The sequence below is a fragment of the Rhipicephalus sanguineus genome, chromosome 3, assembly GCF_013339695.2.
Source record: "Rhipicephalus sanguineus isolate Rsan-2018 chromosome 3, BIME_Rsan_1.4, whole genome shotgun sequence".
NCBI lineage: Eukaryota > Metazoa > Arthropoda > Arachnida > Ixodida > Ixodidae > Rhipicephalus > Rhipicephalus sanguineus.
The window spans coordinates 72,000,341-72,013,739 of record NC_051178.1 but is presented as its reverse complement, the minus strand read 5'-3'; the positions used below and the strand labels follow the sequence as shown (position 1 = coordinate 72,013,739).

General features: G+C 44.2%; 1 long non-coding RNA gene and 1 other non-coding gene across 2 annotated transcripts; both read left to right on the top strand.

Annotated features, from left to right (window-relative positions):
- Positions 1–1,860: 1,860 nt before the first annotated feature.
- On the top strand, positions 1,861–12,529 carry LOC119386728 (uncharacterized). Its single transcript, XR_005182358.2, has 3 exons — positions 1,861–2,030; positions 4,396–5,162; positions 12,338–12,529. It is a non-coding gene; the product is annotated as an uncharacterized LOC119386728 (long non-coding RNA).
- Trnat-ugu (transfer RNA threonine (anticodon UGU)) lies at positions 8,288–8,359 on the top strand. Its single transcript has one exon. It is a non-coding gene; the product is annotated as a tRNA-Thr (tRNA).
- Positions 12,530–13,399: the final 870 nt, after the last annotated feature.

The window sequence follows — 13,399 nt, the reverse complement described above, 5'->3', positions numbered from 1 at the left end:
TTTCTCGCGTGTGCACATGCATGCGCGGAAGGAAAAAGCGGAAGGAAGTGGCTCAAGAACTTCCTTCCAGAACCGGAAGTGGGCGTCGTCGTCGAACAATAGATGGCGGTACTTAAAAAAGCGGCAGTAGACGCGATGGAGGGGCTTTAGGACCACCCAAATGCCAATCAGCTTTGCTGCTTCCCTAGCCTTGCACCACTAGTGCAAGCGTCGCTAAACTTTCTATAAAGAAGCCCTTTTTTTTCTAATAAGTAAATCATAAATAGCAAATATGCACTTGTATTATTCTTAAACCCAAATGTGAAATTGTGCACAGCATTTCATGACCTAGTTTTCAATTATTTTTAAATCATTGCATTTTGTACTAAAACCTCTATGGCTGCTCATGCTTATTATCACTTGACACATGGCACACATGGCTCATAATACAGAGGTATGCTGTTTGTAAAGAGCACACGGAGTGGCCCCCTAAGGTACTAGCAGGCATGCTGTCTATCCTCCCTTGCTTCAGAGGCAAGCAGGAAAGCATTGTGGTTCGAACCACTGCCAGGAAGGAAGCTGCTTTGCTTTGGCAGCTACTTTGTCGCACAGCACACAATTCCACTAAAAGGTTCCACTAAAAGTTTCAGCTTCAACACAATGCCGGTGTCTTTCTTGTGCCCCCATGTTCGCACTGCTTTTACCTTGCACCATCAGCAGCGAAGATGCGTACATAATTTTACACAACCAGAAAGCCTTCATGACCTCAAAGGTTGGCGATTGCACCTGTTGTCTACATATTATGTGTTCTTGTCTCGTTACCTAGTGCTTCTCCAAATCGCCATTTGACATGACTGTGCATAAGCCACTACAAGCAATGCTGCTCAGAGTGCTAGCTAGTAACAAGTTTCTGTGCTAGTATTTATAACATTAGCCACGAAGCAGCTGGCTCTCCAAAGCAAGAAATCATTTCACATGCAACTCTGTGCACCCATCAATCTTACTCTGTGGCAGGCACGTACTGTGCTATGGGTGCAAGAGCACACTTTGTGCTTTTCTTTCAGAAATGCATGAGAACTTTGGTTTTAAATCGCATTCATGAATTTGTGAACACTACAGTAATTAATGTAATGTCAACAGCTCCATGCCCAGAAGCTAGAACAGGGCCCACTTTTAATAGGACACCAGTAAAAACACTAGAGATGGGTGGAAAAAGGGAAGAAGTGCTGTGCAATGCCTGTAGCAATAGAGAGTGCTGGCACTGACAGTATAGAATAGCATAAATTTCAGGTCTATTGAGATACTGAGGTGCTGAAAATATTTATGTTCAGTCCAAGCACTATGAGAAAGCACAGTTAGATGGAGAGAAGCAAGTTTCGTGCCATAAGGTGCTCTGAACTGCGTTGTTCATAAAAAGGCACAAAAACATTCTTAACATTGAGGGTGAAAACGAAAATACTTTAACCATTTTGAGCATACTTCTATATGCCAGTATTAAAGGAGCACCAAACAGAAAAAGGACATTTTTTGTATTAGTAAATTATGTAGACGAATACTTGGAAATGCCTGACATCACACAGACGTTAAAGAGCTGTGGTTTAAGTCAAAGTTAAAGATAAAGTGTTGACCACCATTCTCCCTCCTAATAATAATTATATGACCACAATATTAATGATGATGAACTTCTCAAATAACCATTTCTTAGTCTAAACTCATCTATAGTTTCACGTTAGTGTCCTTTTAATAAGTATATTTCTAATTTAGTATAGCATTAACTCAACATTTTGAACTCATTAGATAAGGCCTGCCAACATATCAAGCAAATGGATGGTTTATACTTACATTAGTTGCATTCTTTTCACCTGCAGGCTCCTGCAGCATTCATGAGTGACAACTCTTGCCCAGAAAAGGACGCACTTCGCGATGCCTGGCCCTCTGCGAAGCAGCTGCTCTGCATTTTCCATGTCCTACAAGCGGAGTGGCGCTGGTTGATGTCTGCACGAAGCCTTGAGAAAGAAGACCGGCACAACCTGATAGCAAGCTTCCAGAAGGTAAAAAATTGTAAAGCTAAAAGTGCAAGAGAGAGAGAAATAACTTTATTTATAAAGTCCAGCGAACTTGACTTGGGGTAGGCCTCAACCCCGGCCTAGGCATCGGCCGCGAGCCCTTGGGCTCGGGCGCTGGACGGCCAAAAGTTGTTCTTCGATTGCGGAGCTGAGCAGAGCCTCCTCCCAGCGCACCCTGCGGTTCGATACTGCCTCCTCATGGTTTCCGTGTGCTTTGTCGTCTAAGCTTGAGCACTCCCATAGTATGTGGCCCAGTGTTGCCCTTGCATCGCACATCTTACATTTGTCTGTCAAATAGAGATCAGGGTAACAGAGACGAAAGATAACTGGGTTTGGGTAAGTGTGTGTTTGCAGCTGCCGCCACGCAACTGCCTGCTTTTTATTTAATCTGTTGTGTGGCGGTGGGTATTTGCGTCTTCCTAGCTTGTAGTGCTGCGTTATTTCATTGTAGCTAGTCATACGTTCCTCCCACTCCCACTCTTCCCCGCATGGGACCTCGGTCGAAGCGGCGTCGGCGTTCGCAACGGCTCGGTTCGTGAGCTCTCGAGCCGCCGCGTGTGCCGCCTCGTTGCCGGCCAGCGGAGTTTCTGTGTGTGCGGGCGTCCATATAACGAAAGTGTCATTTTTGTTTCGGATTTTTTGCTCGTTATTCGTTAGGATTTGCAGCGCCTCTCGGGAGACCCGGCCGTTAGCATAGTTACGTATCGCCGCTTGCGAGTCACTATTACTACTTCAGCCTCGGTGGTGGCCACTGCGAGGGCGATGGCCACCTCCTAAAAGTGCAAGTTAAGAATAATTAGCTGTTAAAGCAAAAACATATATAGAAGGCTGGTTGATTTACTGGTTTGTGGCAAAATTTGTTCAAAGAGTGAGAGAGAGGAAAAGGAGAGAGTCTGCGTGAGCTCCACATTTTTTAGTCTACTTGTAGTTCTATCTAGTCATCTTTACTGCTACTATCATTCTTAAGTTGAGTCAAGTTTATACTAATCAACTCACACATATTTCAATGCACTATTGTTGGTACGTCAGCTCAATATTTACTGAAGAGAGGCGTGAGATATTGATGGGGCTGCCTTTATTTCCCCCGCAGTCCTTTTACGAGATGTTCTTGATAAAAATAGCTTGTGTGAGTCGTGTGTCAATAAAAATTTCCTTACCGGATTCCATCTACTAATAACTCGTATTTGAAGGTATGAGATCAAAAGGCACCACATAAAGCAGCAATTATGGGAGAAATTGCCATTAAAGAGCACTGTTACCAAGAGCAAAAATGCTAATTGGACGCTAACGGACTCATGAGTCAACTCACTCAGACTTGGATCGATCCATGAATCGAGTTTGATAAGTCCGACAGGGCATATTTGGCGAGTTTAAGTTCGAGTGACTCATGTAGAGAAAAATTTTAGTGAGTCCGAGTGAATCCGGCTGAAGAAAATTTTGGTGAGGCCGAGTCCGAGACAACCCTGAGCACCAAATATATTTCTTGAGTAAGCCTGAGTGGGCTGCACATTTTTTTGCCGACCTATGCTCCTGTCAGTCTGTACACATAATAGGCCCTCGTGATCCCCTAGGAAGTCTAAATGGTGTTTATCAAGTTATCATGCCTCTGTGGCATCACAACATCACATGCAACGTGGCCTCATTGGAAGGTGTGAGAGGAGACAAGGCAGCCCTACTGCTGGTTCCCATGCTTGACAGCAGAGACCTCTTATTTGCATGCTCTGGCTTCTTATAAATGTTAGGCAGCTCACACTTCTCAAATTTTAGTACCTGAACTCATGTTTTTGTGTCTGTTAGTGGGTTAACTCTGTTTTAATTGCCTTATTCTTAAAAGGACAGCGCATCAGTTTCTATTTTGCAAGTGTCAGCTGAATTATCTGTATGATGGCACCAGTGATTCCTTTTTGCTGGCTGTATACTTCAAATTAGACTTTCTGTAACACACAACAGCCTGCCTGCCACAGCTACATGCAGAGAGTTTGTACCCCCTTGAGACATGACATGTGAGAACTATTGTGGAATTCAAATATGCGGGTCACTTTGAGGTCCAAGGTCGTAAATAATGTATCAAGCAAAAGTGTGAATGATTATCCCACTGCATGAATGAGTAAATTATGTTCAATGTTTGCCACAGAGTGACAGCCAGTGAAAGTGAGTTTAAAAAAAAAGTCACACTAGCAGAATACATGCACAACATGCTGGAATAATTTGGCCTGGAATTAATTTCTTACAACCTAACTTCAGGCAAAAACTAGCCTTTTAAAATTACTGGTTGACTGCATTGAAAACAAAAATACCATGAAGATCAATACAATTCAGCTGATACATATTTATTTTTCATATGTTTCAGATCCTCTACGCAAAAGATGCCGCTGAGCTTGAGGCAGCCAAAGCATCTTTACGGTCCCTACCTCCTGCATCCTACATTCAAAGAGTCGAGGCATTCCTTCACCGCGAACATGAGTGGGTGCTACTGTACCATGCTGGGGTCGTAACTAGAGGACAGAACACCAACAATTATTCTGAGGCATCTGTCCGAATCCTCAAAGACAATTCTCAGCCGGACCAAAGCTTACAACGCAGTAGCCTTAATTGAATTCATCATGGAAAATTGGGAAAAGTATTTCGAAACATGGCTTCTGTGCCACACAAGTCATCATGAAAATTCACACAGAATTGGCTTCCAGCACCTGCTCCAAAAAATGCCCGAAATTTCACCCAACTCAATAGTCCATATTGAAGAAAATGTGTACAAGGTGCCAAGCTCTTTGGGTAATAAGATGTATGAGGTAAGGGCTGATGTAGGAACATGCAGCTGTTTTGCTGGAGACCAGGGAGCGTTCTGCAAGCACCAGGCAGTGGTTCAGCGGGCCTTTGGTGGCCCTTTCCCAAACAGTCCCGAGCTAACATCAGCCAACTGCAGGAACCTGGGTCAACTTGCACTTGGAGATGGGTGTACACCAGAGCAATTTTATATGCCGTTCGGCACATCAGGACATCGGGGCACCCTCTCCTCCTCCTGGGACCAGTCAGCCAGCAGCAGGTGGAAAGGCCAGCTACAGTGAGCCGCCCAATGATGCAGAAGATCCTCCTGCTGGCCACAGCTCACAGCCCGAGGTGGGATACACAATTTTCACCTACCATCTTGCAGCATACCATGTAAATGGAATCTAAACTAGTTTCAATTAAGATAACTGGAATGTGGTTCGATTTGTGGCATTAGTTATATTATGCATTGTACAACAATGTACCGTATTTACTCGAATGTAACGCGAGTTTTTTTCAAAACCTCTCAAGTTATTTGGGGGTCCGCGTTATAATCGAAGCACCTCAAATCGTGCCTTGGTGGTGTGTCCCACTGGTTCCTTAAAATGGCTACGACAAACCAAGCGATCTTTCAACCTTGTGCTGGCAACATATGCACGCTGGCAACATCGAATCCAATCCAATCCAATCCTATTGTTCGCGATGTGTTTTGCGGGCGGTTGATTTCCTTTGTGCTTCCGCGACTTCGGCTCGAGCAAATGGCAGCACGACGAGTTCAGTACGATGCCCGCTTTAAGAGAAGTGCAATACTGATGGCTGAGGAAATCGGGAACTCAGCCGCGGTTCGACGGCTAGATGTGGCGGAATCTACTATCCGTGGGTGGAGGCTCTAGCGTGAAGCGCTCTTCAAGAGTGAGCCCAGCCGAAAAGGCTTCCATGGACCTCGTTGTGGCCGTCACACAGAACTCGAAAAAAATGTGGCGGAGTTTGTGATTGAGCAGCGAAATCGCCTATTGGGGGTCAACGTTGAGCTGATTCAGTGGAAAGCCCGAGACGTAGCTCGAGAGATGGGGATCCCGCGGGAGAACTTTAAGGCTTCACGTGGATGGGCACATAAGTTCATGCGAAGAAATGGATTTTCCCTCCGGCGAACAACGTCGATAAGGCAGAAGCTACCAGCAGATTGCGAAGCGAAGCTAGTGGAGTTTCAGCGCTATGTGCTCGACCTGCGCCGCTCGTCGCAAATGTCGTTGGGGCACATTGGCAATGCGGACCAGACTCCCGTTTTCTTGGACATGCCTATGTCAAGGACTGTCAGCGAAACAGGTGCCCCCCAAGTTCGCATAAGGACAACAGGCAACGAGAAGACGCCGCTAACCATGATGCTAGCCTACTTGGCGGATGGGCGCAAGTTGCCGCCATACGTCATTTTCCGGTGCAAAACCATCCCGAAGGAGCTAATCCCCAGGGATGTGATTGTCCGCTGCCAAGAAAAAGCTTGGATGGACACTCCGCTTATGCTTGACTGGGTCAAGACTGTGGTGCCGACGGCCAGGTGCGCTCCTCCACCCCACCTCCATCCTAGTTCTCGACTCATATCGCGGTCACCTGACGCCCGAAGTGAAGAAGCTGATGCGGGAAACTCAGACACAGCTCGCTACTATTCCCGAAGGTATGACGTCCGTGCTGCAGCCATTAGACGTCTGCCTGAACAAACCAAGGATAGAATGCGGCAGCTGTACGGAGAATGGATGCGAGAAGATCGGGCTTTGACACCTACGGGTAGGATAAAGCGACCTAGCGCCGCGAAGATTGCCGAGTGGGTGTCCGCCACTTGGTACGGCCTGCCGCACGACATGATAGTTCGCGCGTTTAAAAAGTGCTGTATATCGAACTATATGGATGGCACGGAGGATGACCTCATCTGGGAGGAAGAAAGTGACAAAGAGGGCTCGACCACCGGCGATGATAGTGATGAAAACGACGAATGAACAAAACTCACTTTATATTTAGCAACTGGGATGTCTTTGCCACTACCATGTGCAGCAAATAAAGGTACTTTTTCCCCCCCGCTTTACTCGCGTTACATTCGTGTTCTTTTTTTTTTTTTGGCACTGACAAGTCACCCCTCGCGTTACAATCGTGGTCGCATTACATTCGAGTAAATACGGTGTTTATGGCTTCCTCCAGAAATTTACCACAAAATAGGTGTGCATAAAAGCAATGAGAGCCGAAATCATTCTAACTGTGCAATTTGATACCAATAATAAAAATTACTTTAAATGAAAGTTTTGTGAAAGAAGGGCACCACAAAGGATTCCTAGACTATATTTCTTGCATATCCATGGCAAAAAATTTTGTGGTGTAGCGAGAAATATTTTTTGGGGTGGGGGAGGGGTTCGCATGTCAACAATAACTCGTACCAAGATTTAAAAGAAAACCATGCGCTCTTGAACTAAAGTTCTACCTGTTGTATATTAGTGGTAGTCATGTGTACATACAACCTGTATTTTTTTCATGAATAATCACTAAGTAATCATTTACATAAATTTTCCAACTTTTTATTGTTGCAGAATCGGTAAAATATTAACTTTATGTTGTAGGTTGCCTCAAATAACCCCAGAATCAAGCATTTATTTCGTGCTGAAATCTGCCTGGTTGTTTTTTTCCAAGAAAAAACAAAAGCGCGTGAAACACACCAAATATTAAACAGACGTGCACTTGCGCACTGCTACTCAGGCATTTTTTAGTTGATACATGGCTGCGTTCATTCATCACCACATTGTAGAGGGCTTCACAGTCGATGATGGACGCGTCAGCGATGCGTTTTGATGCACGTCCATCAAATAGCAGGCAGCCCTGTACAAAGAATGAACGCCGCCGTGTATGAACTAATGAACGCTTGGAAGCACTTGAGTAGTGGGGCACAAGCGCGTGTCTCTTTCATATTCGGCGTGTTTAGCACGATTTTGTTCTTTCTGGGAAACACAACCAGTCAGATTTCAGCACAAAATAAATGCTCGATTCTGGGGTTATTTGAGGCGACCTACAACATAAAGTTCATATTTTACCGATTCGAGCAAGAATACAAAATTGAAAAACTAGAAACTAAATAATTAAGGCTTAGTCATGAAATAAATACAGGTTGTATGTGCACACGGCTACCACTAATATACAACAGGTAGAACTTTCCTACAGCGCATGGTCATTTTTTCAATCTTAGTCCAGGTTAGCTGGGACATGGTGTGTGTGTGTGTGTGTGTGTGTGTACACACACACACACACATATATATATATATATATACTGTATATATATTGGTCAGCTGCCAGCTCGCAAAAAGATCACGTGCTACGTGACGCCAACAGGCAGAAAAAAGAGTGTTCCACACTCGCCACCATGGCTGCGATTGGCGCTGACTAACACTCCTAGGTTTAAATCAACATATATACCCCACAAACTGGACGGGAGGATGACCGCCGCCGTAGCTCAGTGGTAGAGCATCGGACGTGTTATTCGAAGGTCGCAGGTTCGGTCCCTGCTGGCGGCAAGTCGTCTTTTTGTCCACTTTACTTTCTTCACATTTATATTCTAAATACTACAGATAACAGCCCCTATACTTTCCTTGGCGTTATTGTCTGTTAGTTCTCATTAATATTGTGTCTAACAAAGAAAACGAGCCCTTAAAATCATCTCCTTTCCTTTATATATATATATATATATATATATATATATAAATACATATATATATATATGTATATATATATATATATATATATATACATACATGCATAGATACATACAGGATGTTCCAGCTATCACACAGCACGATTTAAAAAAAAAAGAGGAATGGTGCTATGCAAAGCAAATCTAGTGCCTTGTGTTCTCAGTACACTGAAGCATCCACTAATATATTTTTTGTTAACGAGGTTTAATTATGTATTTGTAATTAATTATCTAACTCGAAAAGTGCTGTCCTAATTCTTAAAGCACCAATGAGGCATTTGTAGGCAACCACGCAGGACACCTCACTGTGGTATTTTGAGCGACGTACTAATTGCGTACTAGTTTTTTCCAAATAATAAGGAAGTCTTGCAAAATATGAAAAATACGACATGACATTGCTCCCACCTGCATCATAAAGCAGCACGCTTTGGTAAAGCAACTGCTTTGGTAGTTGCACCCCCCAAGAGACGATGCATCACCTTGATAGTGGTATGGAAAGATCCACAACAGCAAGGTTCGTGGCCTAGGAGTGATTCCTTCTTGTCAATTATATGTCACACTTCTTAACTATCTGTAAGGGCTGACTGAGCCACTTGATAAAAATGGCCCTTGATAACGCGGTCAAAGCCATGCTCTCATCACGTACGAAACGTGATAAAAAATGAAATATACATAAAATATTTCAAAATACCAGTTCTGCTCACACCACATCGAAGGAGTGCATGCGCAGTTATACTTGCCAGAAGCTAGCTTCGGACTAAAGCCAAATTAAAGCGAGGGCTTTACTTTTAATGAGTATGTGCTGCAAAAACAGGTTCATGGCAAAAAATAAAAGTGTAATAAACACACTGAGAAGTGACCTACGTGTAAAGAAAAGACAAAACCGATGCGTTCAATTAAGTAATGTTCCACTGCCAAATGTTCCAATTTGGCAATTGGGATGTGGGTACAAAAACAAAGGAAGAAGTCAGATTTCACTGTTGCTTTATTAGTGTATTTATAAGCGCTGTTGAACACTAGCTACCGCCAAGAGGACGTGCTCGAATAGGTCTCCTTCTGCAGCAAGGCAATACTGCACGCGCTTTATCACATCTTCAGTGGCTTTCTTGATGACAGACAGTGGGATTCTGATGCAGACATCTGTTACCCTTGTATTGAGCTCATCTGATGTCTCATCTCGGTCATGTAAAGAAAATATTTTACGTAACGCCAAAGAAAAAAATTGCATGGAGAGAGATCAGGTGACGTAGCCAGCCAATGGACAGGCCCGTGCGTTCCAATCCATAGTGTGTGAAAAGTCGCATCCAGCCAGTTTCGTGCTCGGCTGCTGCTGTGTGCTGGTGCACCATCTTGCTGATATCACAGAAGTGGAAGCCGGGACAGCGGGACTTCGCTGCAAAACCCATCCACCGTTCCTTCAAAGATTTTGTCCACATAATGTTGTCCAGTCAGTGTCTGATCGAAGAAGATGGGACCGATTATACCACCGTCGTAAATTCCACACCACACATTGAACGACCACTGTTGTGTTGAGTGCGCTTTACCCCGTATGGCCAGATTTAACTGGCCGTTTCTGCAAAAATTGGCTTCATTTGTCCAGATGACATTGCTAAGAAAGTTCGGTGATTCATTAAATTTTGTGAGGACTCAATTAGAAAAATCCAGACGATTCTGCAAGTCCCTCTTTTTCCAAGCATTGGTGCTGGTTAAGGTGGTATGGGTGAAAGGCAGAGTCCTTTAAAATCCTCCAAACTGATGACTTGGAAATCAGTGCCTGGGCAGCCATATTTCACATGTTAGCTTGAGCGTTTGAAGCCATAAATGCCAGAAGCATAAATGCCTTCGTTCCCACGAAGGTTAAGACTCAAATATTGAGTCCTGACTAGCTGTTTCTTGAAGCTACCTGTTTCTCGCAGGTTTTCATAATTTCTAATGACTGTCAATGTGCTGCATCTCTGCAACACTTCCATGAGTGATAAATCTTCGTGACCTTTCTTGTGTTGTCATTTGCAGCTCCCAAGGCAAGCATCACGTTCGCGTTCTGCTCATTAGAATAAGACGTGGCAACTGGGGCGATACAAAACGCACCTTTAAGCCTTTGCTCTGTTTTTGTCAATCAGTTTTTGTGGTAACAGGTTCTGCGGTGAAAAAAATAAAGCCTCCCATACACACTATCTACACAATGAGAACAGTATAGCAGCTCGCTCCCAACTAACATCAAACGCGGCATGCTGCTTTGGCCGAGGCACGTGCAACAGATAAAGCACAAATTTCGTCATGATTTCTTCTTTTTTTTGTTTCAGTTATTTCATTCTGGCTAATTCAAAGGGAGCTTGTTCGAGGGCACTGCTTTATTATGAATGTAGAAGCACTGCCATGTGGTATTTTTCGTATTTCGTTTGGTTTCTTTACCACTTCGAAAAAAATGAGTACGCAATTAGTATGTCGCTGAAAGTACCACAGTTAGATGCCACAAATGCCTCATTGATGCTTTAATTGTTAGGATAGTACCTCTCCAGTTGGATAATTAATTGCAATTAACGAAAGCTCATTAACGATACAATTATTAGTGGCTACTCCAGCTATGTTCATATGTGCGATGTTTGCTTCGTGTAATGCCGTTCCTCTTTTAAATCATGCTGCGTTATAGCTATATATATATAACTATAAATGAACGAAAGAAGGGCAATTTTAAGGGCTCGTTTTTCTTTACTAGACACAACATTAATTAGAACAGATAAGAAAGCCAGGGAAAGTATATAGATGTTATTTTGTAGTAGTTATGATGTAGTCGTCTTGGCTGCTAACGGTACTGACTAACACTCCTAAGTTTAAAATGCACATATATACCCCATAAAGTGGACGGGGGGATGACCGCTGCTGTAGCTCAGTTGATAGAGCATCGGACACGTTATTCGAAGGTTGCAGGTTCGGTCCCTGCCAGTGGCAAGTTATCTTTTCCAAAGTCCACTTCACTTTCTTGACATTTATATCCGAATTACTAAAAATAACATCCCCCATACTCTCCTTGGCATTATTGTCTGTTAGTTCTCATATATACATATATATATCTACACTTTTGGTGGCCATGATGGTGCTGTCTGTGATGGGGCTTTCTGGGTTATGTGGCTCCGGATGTATGGGTGTGATAAAAAGGCAGTCCGAGTGCGCAATGCTCACACCAAGTGTCCCTTTGGGTGTCAAAATAAATTGTAGAAAAAATTCAGAATGATTTCTGGGGCAGGTGGTTGTTTTGGTAGATGGTGCGTGACAGCACGACAAGTTTTTGGGGGGGGGGGATGTGCTAAATTTAGTCAGCCCCCCAGCCTCCTGGCTATGCGACCGAGCTGACAGCAGCACAAATGAAGTGGACATAGTGAAGACACACACACACAGTCTGTTAGTTGAAATTCAATGCTGTGTTTGTCCTCTTCTTTAAGCGCTCAGTCATGCTGCTCTGTTCTGTGAAGGTTATTTACAAGTTGCACTTTCCTACACCAACTGCTAAACTTTATCTGCACATTCTTCCAGCACTAAATCTCCAGCGGCAGCATTACTAAATTGGTTTCAGAACATGTTTCCATAATGCATGAGCCACTGAGACTAGCCTGATCCTTGTTTTGTGGTAGTCATCCACCATGCACACTCAACAAATGTAAAAATTCACCACTACCAGTCATTTCAGGGCTCTATAATGTCAGGCAATTTTGCTTTTTAGTGACCAGATTTTCGGGCACACAACAAATTCACAACCAGCATGCTTGTACTAGAATACATGGCTCATTGAAGAAAATTTTTGCAGGACCCACCAGGGCACAATGACTACACCGTCTTCATCCAGGCAATGGAGAAGATTGGTGCGTGAGCTGCGAAAGTACCAGCAACCTCTGCACTTATGTCATCTCTTGCTGCCGCAGTGAACGGAGTCAACACCGACAGTGCAACTCATGACCTATTCCTAAGGTTTGGCCTGCTGCGTTGGCACAAAGCGGCACGGCAGAAAAATAAAAGTGCAGCCAACAATTTTGGCAAGGCGTCAGTCGGGCTTGCCGAGAGACTCGGGCCGAGTGGCAGCTGGATGGCTAGCAAAAAAAAAAACCAAGCTCCCCCACTCACTGAGCTCGAGAATATCACTTTAGTTTTTCAGCAAACCTAGCCACATATTTTCAAGCGGGCAATGTAGAAAAAACCAACCCGCACGCGGCGCAAAGTTTTGTTTGCTGCCACGGCGGTAGCGTTGGTTTACGTTTACGCTGGCTGTCCCAGCGTTCGACTTTGTAATTTCGGGCAGCTTCGGGTTGTCTCGGGCTTCCCACACACGTGACCAGCTGTTTCCTGTCCCGACCGGAACTAGCTGGCTGACCCTCTGGTTACCTCTGGCTGCCAGCGAACTGCCAGAAGTCCAAAAATCGAAGATCCCCAGTATTTCTTTAGTCGCGGAGGCAATCGGCTGCTGCGCTTTGGCCATCTGGGCGGGGTCTCTCCTGTCTTCTTAAGTTGCATCCGACTATAGGCATTGAGGTTGAGAAAGGAATGGGCAGGTCGCAAATTGTGAAGCTGATTATGCAAAACGCCAGTAAGGGGGACATTGAAACCGCGTTAAATGCTTTCAAAAGGCTTGAGGAGTAGGAAAGGGAAAAGGAAAGAGAAAGAGAGAATTGAACTTGAGAATGAGGGCAGACGTTGGGCTCAAATGAGTAGAGGGGCTCCTGAACTAGTGAGCGAGATAGAATCATATACTGCATGGATAAGTATCTAATCGCATTTCAAGTCTGGAAAGATATAGGCCTATTCCTTGGGGGGTTTGAAAAGACTTGCGAGAGGATGAACTTCGCTCTGAGTACATGGCCGCAACAGTTGCTTT